The sequence below is a fragment of the Rhinopithecus bieti genome, unplaced genomic scaffold (assembly GCF_001698545.2).
Source record: "Rhinopithecus bieti isolate Rb0 unplaced genomic scaffold, ASM169854v2 scaffold_14826, whole genome shotgun sequence".
Lineage (NCBI taxonomy): Eukaryota > Metazoa > Chordata > Mammalia > Primates > Cercopithecidae > Rhinopithecus > Rhinopithecus bieti.
The window spans coordinates 2090019-2098949 of record NW_016808328.1 but is presented as its reverse complement, the minus strand read 5'-3'; the positions used below and the strand labels follow the sequence as shown (position 1 = coordinate 2098949).

The 8931-nt window shown below is 38.7% G+C and overlaps 1 long non-coding RNA gene across 1 annotated transcript; it reads right to left on the bottom strand.

Moving 5' to 3' along the window:
• Positions 1-1877: 1877 nt before the first annotated feature.
• On the bottom strand, positions 1878-7364 carry LOC108538468 (uncharacterized). The gene is made up of 2 exons (XR_001888088.1): positions 4557-7364; positions 1878-3679 (listed from the first exon to the last, which is right to left on the bottom strand). It is a non-coding gene; the product is annotated as an uncharacterized LOC108538468 (long non-coding RNA).
• Between the last annotated feature and the right edge of the window lie 1567 nt (positions 7365-8931).

Sequence of the window (8931 nt, the reverse complement as noted above, 5' to 3'; positions counted from 1 at the left end):
TGAATGAATAAAGAGATTGAGTTCAGAACTCCCAGTCTCCTGGAAGTCTTCCTTGAATCTGCTTTCCTTTGCTCTATCCCAACATCCACTACAATATATTAAATCATTTGTGTGCATGCTCCACCAGCATACCCTTCCTTCTCTGATGGCACCTAGAAAGGATCAACATGCTTGCAGAACACCATCAAAAACAGTGTTACCACACTGACAGTATGGCCATTCTCAGAAATGCCTCTTTCAACTAAAAATGAATATACTCTTTTTTAGATAGCAGATGTATCAATTTACATGAAGAGTTCAAAGGCCAGAACAATAAGCCCAGGTACATTAAGACTAATGGTAGAAAACCGGAGGTACCAAGGCCCTATGAAAACCAAAACCACCCCACCTTCTTTCCTGCTGGCCAGATTTTGGCAGCTGAATTCAGTTAAAGTTCATGTTCCTGTTTTCTTGATAGATGTCAAAATGTAATCCAGAGCCTGCTATTCAGTATCACCTGGATGCTTGTCAGAAATGCAGACTCTCAAATGGTCCAGCCACCTTAGAAAATAGCTTCCCGGTTCTTCAAAACGTTACCATATGACCCAACAATTCCACTCCTAGGTATATTCCCAACAGAAATGAAAACATACTTTCACACAAAATCTTGTACATAAATGTTCATAGCTATATTATAATAGCCAAAAAACGGAAACTGATGCAGGGACACAGAAAATGTGCTATATCCATACAATGGAGTATTATTCAGCCACAAAAAGGAATGAAGTACTGATACATGCTACAACATGGATGAACCTTGTGAAAGCAGCCGGGTACAGAAGTCTATATAATGTATGAAATGTCCAGAAGATGTAAATTAAAGCAGAAAGTGGATTAACGGTTGCCAGATGCTGGCGGAGGAGGAAAGGGTGGAAGGGAGAGGGGGATGGGGGAGTGATAGGTACAAGGTTTTTTTTTCAGCATGGTGAAAATGTCCTGAAATTAGAATGGTGATAGTGGAACAATTCTACATGCTAAAAAACAGTTAACTGGACAGTTTTAAAGAGTGAATTTTATGGTATGTGAAATATATTTCAAACTGCTAAAAAAAAAAAAAAAAGAAAATAAATTCAAATTCTCCAGGTTGACCCCAGACCTACTAAATCAAAATCTGCATTTTAACAAGATCCCTGGTGATTCCCATACACATTAAAGTTTGAGAAACAGTGATTTAAAAGATACATGGTAGAAATTGTTCCTCTGGCTAATCTTATTCACAGAATAGTTAACTTGATTTCACTAGGGTGAATTTTTTCTGCCACAATTGGTTGCTATATAATCAAATGCTCATACTGATTCTACAACTTCTGTTTTTTTCCCTCAAAAATTTGCAAAGTTTTAGTACTGGGTGGAAACTGCACTGAACTAGGAGCAAAGCCTTGGCACTTTTTCCTTTTTCTTTTGAGACAGGGTCTCGCTCTGTCGCCCAGGCTGGAGTGCAGTGGCTTGTTCTCAGCTCAGTGCAGCCCTGACTTCCCAGGCTCAAGTGACCCTCCCACTTCTCAGCCTCCTGAGTAGCTGGGGTGAGAGGTGCACAACACCATGCCCAGTTACCTTTTTGTCTTTTTAGTAGAGATGGGGTTTTGCCACATTGACCAGGCTGGTCTCAAACTCATTAGCTCAAGCAATCCTCCCTGCCTGAGGCCTCCCAAAGTGCTGGGATTATAGGTGTGTGCCACCACATCCGGCACACATATATTTTTTAATCCTCAACAGTACTAGGTATATAGGAGATGCTCTCACTTTAATTAAACCACCAGTTTTAAAGAGAGTGGCAATAACATAAAGCGAACAAAGAAGGTAGAGAATCTAATGAGAAATAAGACAAAAAAACTCACTCACTTCAGAAAAGTTTATTAAAGGTAAAATCAGATTTACAGAGTATAAAACAGTAAGGGATAGAGGTGAAGAGGTTTCAAACAAACTATGTGTACAATAAGAAGTAAATTACCTACCTGGGGTTCTCAGAGCACTTTTTCTTTACTTCTGCACAAAGCCTAATCTGTTTTTTAAAAAATCCTTGGAAAAGTCTCAGCAGTCATATATTCTCACAGTTTAGCATTTAAAACAAAATGTCTACAATCAACAAAGAAAGCGGGGTAGACCTAAAGGACAGGGTAGTAAATACATATACTACTATAAGCTCTGCTTCCTCTGTTCCAGTTCTTTAAATTTTGTGTCTGTGTTTTTGGGGAAAGGCTTATCATGCAAAATGACTGTCTTGGAAGCAGGAGCTGAAGAAAGGGAATTTTGGGCTCTCAAAGCCTTGTTGCCTCCTTGGTGCAGTGAGTAGCATGTCTCGTAAAAAGCCTAACTACTACCAGACTTATAACCATACTATGCAATTGGTACTTTTTTTTAACTAAGCAAATTTTATAAAGAATTTGAAATGTTTTGTGGGTACTTATAGCCAGGTACTGCACATAAATATCACACTCAAATTAAGAGTGCAGACTCTGCAATCAGCCTGTATGGGTTCAAATATTGATCCCAGATCATAATTATGCAAACTTAGGCCAAGTTACTTAATTTCTGCCTTCCTTAAACAATAAGCTTTAGTATTAGTACCTATTTCAGATAACAGTTCTGAGGATTAAAAAAATATTTGTAAAGAGTTTAAAACAGTACTTGGCACATACAAAGTATTTAGTGCAGATGCACACACAAACAGTTTTCATATAGAATGTGTCCTATTCAGATTTACACATTAGTTATTAGTATTAATGGAAAAATGGAATGTCTCATTTTATTAGATTTTGACTCCCTAAACTACAATTCTGTCTGTATCATGTCAATAAAAACGAACTCCTTGAGCACATGAACTACATGCTAGTCTACCTTTGTATGCTCCAGGATGGCAGAATGTGTCTTTTTACCACATGAGATGATGCCATTAGTATATTCCAGGGCCTGGCACTACACCTATTACGTGGGTGTATAACAAATGTGGAATAATTCATTTCTGGTAATTTATGGATTATCTACAAAACCAATATAGGTGGATGTTATTAGAGACCTTTAAAACCTTATAATTTTACTCATATTTGCTGCAAATAAAAGTAATGCAAATGTAATGCTGACTAGAACTTTGAGGCATTAAAGATTTTTTTTCCTATATAGTGAGGAATAAAACTAAGACTCAACTGAAATAATTTTTTTTAAAAAAGGATTTGAGTACAACAGAACAAAAATTGGCACTTTGTACACTTCAGTGCAATTTCTGTCTTAGCTGCTGAGAAGCAGAGGAAAAGCACCACCCTGCTCAGAAACTACCTTCTCCACAATACTGAGAAACACACCGAACAGGGGAAAGGCTTTGTGAAGCTAGGAATAAAGAAGCTGCCCATCTTTACTAATAGGAAACAACTGGTTTTAAGGTACCTAGTAAGAGCCTTTCTTTAAGACAGACATCTCACTTACCTTTTCAGTATATTTCCTAAAAACATTAAAGACAGATGTAAGGCTTAGCTGGTAATTTCCATGAACTCAGTCTTTTCCTCTGACTGTGGTGGAGCAGACACGATAAAGCAGGTTTGGAAATGCTAGAAATGAATTCCTACTTCCCCTTGCATTCTTCAGATCTCATTTTCCCCCAAATTTCTGCAGTGGTTGGCTTCCATTTCAGCATCAGTCACGAAATCTTGAAGGTCAGACACAGTAAACAGGGAAGGACATAAAATTAAGTGATTTGGGCATAGTTTTGAGTCTCACAACTTTAACAGGGATGAGTCATACATTAAAGTATGTTGAAATACATTACAAGTTCTGTTCCTTAATGAAAATCAACTCTTAGTCAAGCTAAAGGTATTAGTTTGCTATAGTCTGAAATTCTGTATGTTCGTTTAATAAATGTCGAGGGGAAAAAAGTTCTAATTCCCATGAAGGCCAAACACAAGTTGATCAATTCAGTGTGAGTCTTTGTCCTTGATTTATTTTGCACTATAAATGTGTAAAGGAAAAAACAAAGGGCATAAAAAATACTAGCAGATTGTTCTAAGTGATTTTCCAATTTGCCAATCAAATTTGAAATATTTTATTTACCTACCAATTAAGTCAGAAAAAAGGAAGTGAATGTTATATGATTATTAGTAGTATAAGCTTTAAGTTTAAAAGATAAGGGTTATTTAACTCAACTATTTTCTTGGTTATAGGAAATTAGCATTAAAATTAACTTCATTAAGATAGGAGAAAAAATATTGAATAATTCATCTGGAGTTAGCCAGGAAATGTCTTCATACTTTGCAAAATTATAAACTGAAACCAAAATTTGATATACTTCTAGGTTAGCAAACAAAATTCTTTTTCTTTGCTTCCTATAAATCATTAAACAGGTTTGCCGTACTCACTCAGTGACACTTCAACTCCCTTTGAAACCCAAGTGACAGAACTAGGTCACTACTTTGGGAATGGAATTGTGAGTAGCTAGATCAGAGAAACACTGAGACTGACAAAACTTGCTTTTTTGGAAAATGGAAAAAAAAGTCATCAGTATGCCATAAGAGTTAGAGCATTCTGACCATAAAATCAGGCAGTTATCCTTGCTGACTGGTCCTGGATTCCAAATGACACATTCCTTCTCAATGTATTCAATCCATCTGCAGCTCAGAAGCAATCCACATTGCAGACCATTTAAAAACGTGCATTTTGCAATAACCATTATCTATCTTAGCAGCTAGAAAGGCAAAACAAAAGTTAGCGTATCAAACTATCTTTAGGGGCTAGAGCAGAATATGAATTCATTAATGATAAATATAATGACTAGAAACAATGAAAACTGATCCAGAAGAATTTTAAGGAAAAACAAAAAGCCCTCAAAATGTCTATTATGCCAAGTATGGTCAAAGTATTCAAGTATCCTCCTCCCTCTCCATAACTTCTATTTTTTTCTCTCTTCTCTTTTTTTCTTAAGGGTTGGGAGTCTTGCTATGTTGCAACCCAGGCTGGAGTGTAGTGGCTATTCACAAGTACAATCACTGTGCACTACAGCCATGAAGCCCTGGGCTCAAGCCTCAGCCTCCCAACTAGCTGAGACTAGAGGCGCATACTACTGTCCCTGACTTACAACTTCTCTTTTCAGGTTAGCATTCTAGAAGTGTAAGAAATATAAAATATCATGGATGATATTCAGTAATCACTAAACTGGAAGGAGAGCCAGTGAATTTACTTATACTGCCCAATTAAATAATCAACATTGAACTCAACGCATCTTCAATCCCAGAAAAATCCATGGATGAAAACTGGACACAGCAACAACTGCTACTGATGCCAGACTGAAATAGCAAAGGGCAAGAGGAATTCATGCTATCTACTCTTCACTTTATAAAGAAAAATAAAGAAAAATTAAATTTAAAAAAGAAATCGCATTTTTTTCTGAGGAAACAAACTGAGAAATTAACACAGAGTTTGCAAATATATGAATGCTGAGCTCAGTGTTTCTTAGTTTGCAACTAAAAAGAAACATTCAAAAGGAAAACAAACGTACATGTAAGTTACTTAAAGCAAAAAGATACTGCTTGGCCGGGCACCGTGGCTCATGCCTGTAGTCCCAGCTACTTGGGAGGCTGAGGCAGGAGACTCACTTGACCCAGGAGGCAGAGGTTGCAGCGAGCTAACGTCGCACCACTGCACTCCAGCCTGGGCGACAGAGTAAGACTCAGTCTCAAAACAAACCAAACAAATCAAAAAACCAAAGCAAAAAGACGTTAGCTCAAAGCTAATCTGTGGGCAGTACCTGCATTAAAACTGTTATCTGCAAATAAGGCAAAAACAAATACTGTTTGTTGCAGAGTGGAAATGCATCCTAGATTGGATTAAGCTAAGAGGCGTGAGAGTTGGCAACCACAGACTTCTGCTCTTAGATATCCTGGTTTGTAGTATTTTGTTGTTGTGACAGCCAACTTAAGTTGCAAAGTGTATATTTTGAAAATGATCATTCTTCCTTGAATTATAAATTTTCATAGTAAATCTTACCTTCAGGGTCAGTGGTAATACATATAATACTTGTTTGTATTTAAAATCCTCCAATATCCAATACATTTAATCACAGCCTCACTAACATCTCAATTTGCCCTTGAGACTCTAAACAGAGGGGGAACTTCTGAGAAATATAATTATTATACCTCTGTGCTTAGGTTGAAGAAAACCTCATGATCTGGAGAACTATTTTTTGTTTCTCTTCATGCCTGGTTTATAAGAAACTGAACACTGGACATGAGAAAAAGTAGAAAACTACAAAGTTAAACTACTCTGAGCTACTCATATTTGCATTCTCCTCTAATGGTATAAACAATCAAGAACCAGACAAGTTATGCCTTCATCATAACAGCCATATTTCTCTGGCCTATACAGCAAATCCAGTTACACTTTAAAGTGTGTGTGTGGTTCTTTAAAATATTAATTTCAAACACATGAATAACATTATTGTTTTATTTAACCCAATCTTCAGTGATCCCTGACTGGGTCAGTCTCAGTAACATGTCTTTCAAAAACAAAAAAATACTAGACTCATATATATTTTTTGAGTAAAGCTGCTGGCTTTGTCTCCATACTTCCACTCAGTTCTCTTGACTCAGTTCTCAATTCAGGGCCAAGAGCAAAATGAACCTGTAGGCTAGTCCTTGGTAAAAGTAAGGCAAAATGGCAACTGACTTGGCAATCTCTCCCCATTTGGGGATGCCCTGCACATAGTAAGCAGTCAAATGTCAAGTACATCCTAAGAAAATGCCAATTTCTGTAGTCTCAGGTCATGAAAATGCATTTTTAAAACCTAATCAAGTGTCTGTTAAGATTATTTCAGTTGTGAGATGTTAGCAATGTCAGGATAAACAGTTAGAAAAAAAATCTTGGACATGATTTCCAGTTTTTTCCTATATGTACTTCCTCAACAATCTAAAGCCACCAAAATTCTCTTCATGAAGCCTTATCCTATCCATTGCCTAATGATGATGAAGGTGATCAGATTCAGGATTTACAGATGTCCCCCTCTGGAGATGCTTCTGCTCTGGGACTGATGGATATGACTGCTGTCAGTCATTTCTGCTATCTGGATACAGAGCATCTGGTGCAAATGCCTCCAGCATAGCTCCCCATTTTTCCCCAACTGCATGTTTAAGGAATGAAATGCTCATTTCATGTTAACTGTAAGCAATCTACATAGAAAGCATATCAGGCTACAAATTATTTAATATGTATTTTTATCATCTCCTATCTCCCCAATGCTGAACTCCAGTGCATTCCTTGCAAACTTTTGTTTTAAATTTTAATTTGAAAAAATATTTTCCCTGCATAATTGTCTTCTGCTAACATCTGTGGACATTCTTCCCACTTTTTTTTTTTTTTTTTTTTTGAGGCGGAGTCTCGCTCTGTCGCCCGGACTGGAGTGCAGTGGCCAGATCTCAGCTCACTGCAAGCTCCGCCTCCTGGGTTTACGCCATTCTCCTGCCTCAGCCTCCTGAGTAGCTGGGACTACAGGCGCCCGCCACCTCGCCCGGCTACTTTTTGTATTTTTGGTAGAGATGGGCTTTCACCGTGTTAGCCAGGATGGTCTCGATCTCCTGACCTCGTGATCCGCCCGTCTCGGCCTCCCAAAGTGCTGGGATTACAGGCTTGAGCCACCGCGCCCGGCCCCACTTTCTTTGAAAAGATATTATATTATGCTTCTGGAAATTAAGGGAAAAAAATCAGTGTTGAAACTAAAGGTTGAAACTAGAGGTAGATCTACAGAATTATATATTACTTTTCATAAAAATTCTCACCCAAAAGGTCATATCAAAGGGGTTGCAAAGTTTATCTGGTTACCACCCTCCTCCCTTTCTTCTGGCCTTTGGTCCCATGAGTGAGCCTTAGAAATCATGGTCACCAGCAGACTGTCAGGGACAAAGTGAATGGAAGTTACTTTTGAAAAGGTGGATTCAGGCCGGGCATGGCGGCTCACGCCTGTACTCCCAGAAATTTGGGAGGCTGAGGCGGGTGGATCACCTGAGGTCAAGAGTTTGAGACCAGCCTGACCAACACAGTGAAACCCCATCTCTACTAAAAAGACAAAAATCAGCCAGGCGTGGTGGCAGGAGAACTGCTTGAACCTGAGAGGTAGAAGTTGCAGTGAGCCAAGATTGCGCCACTGCACTCCAGTCTGGGCGACAAAGTGAGACTCCGTCTCAAAAAAAAAAAAAAAAAAAGAAGGCGGATTCCAACTTCCCTTTAGGTAGAGATGTGGCATGGAAGCAGTGACTGAAGCTACTGTAGTTTCATGGGCCAAAGGTTATAAAGTTCTAGCCCAAACTTTCTTTTTTTTTTTTTTGAGACGGAGTCTCGCTCTGTCGCCCAGGCTGGAGTGCAGTGGCCGGATCTCAGCTCACTGCAAGCTCCGCCTCCTGGGTTCACGCCATTCTCCTGCCTCAGCCTCCCGAGTAGCTGGGACTACAGGCGCCCGCCCGGTCGCCCGGCTAGTTTTTGTATTTTAGTAGAGACGGGGTTTCACCATGTTAGCCAGGATGGTCTCGATCTCCTGACCTCGTGATCCGCCCGTCTCGGCCTCCCAAAGTGCTGGGATTACAGGCTTGAGCCACCGCACCCGGCAAGTTCTAGCCCAAACTTTCAAAGGAAAATGTCGCCACTATCTTTTAATCATTGGCAAATCAGTTATTGCTCTCTTCCTCTTTCATGAAAATACTAACATATGTACTCTAATACTATCATACACAGCACTATTAGTCAGGTCCTTATTTTTCAATCTAAACTGAACTTTCAGGTAACTTTTTAAAAAATGCTAAAGGAAGAAAAGTGAGAAAATCCATATTTGATTCTACAGTTATATAATCTGTGGGGGGAGTCACTTTAAAAATAAATGGACATTTTCAAATGTCAATAGCCACACTTGTATTATTTACACCA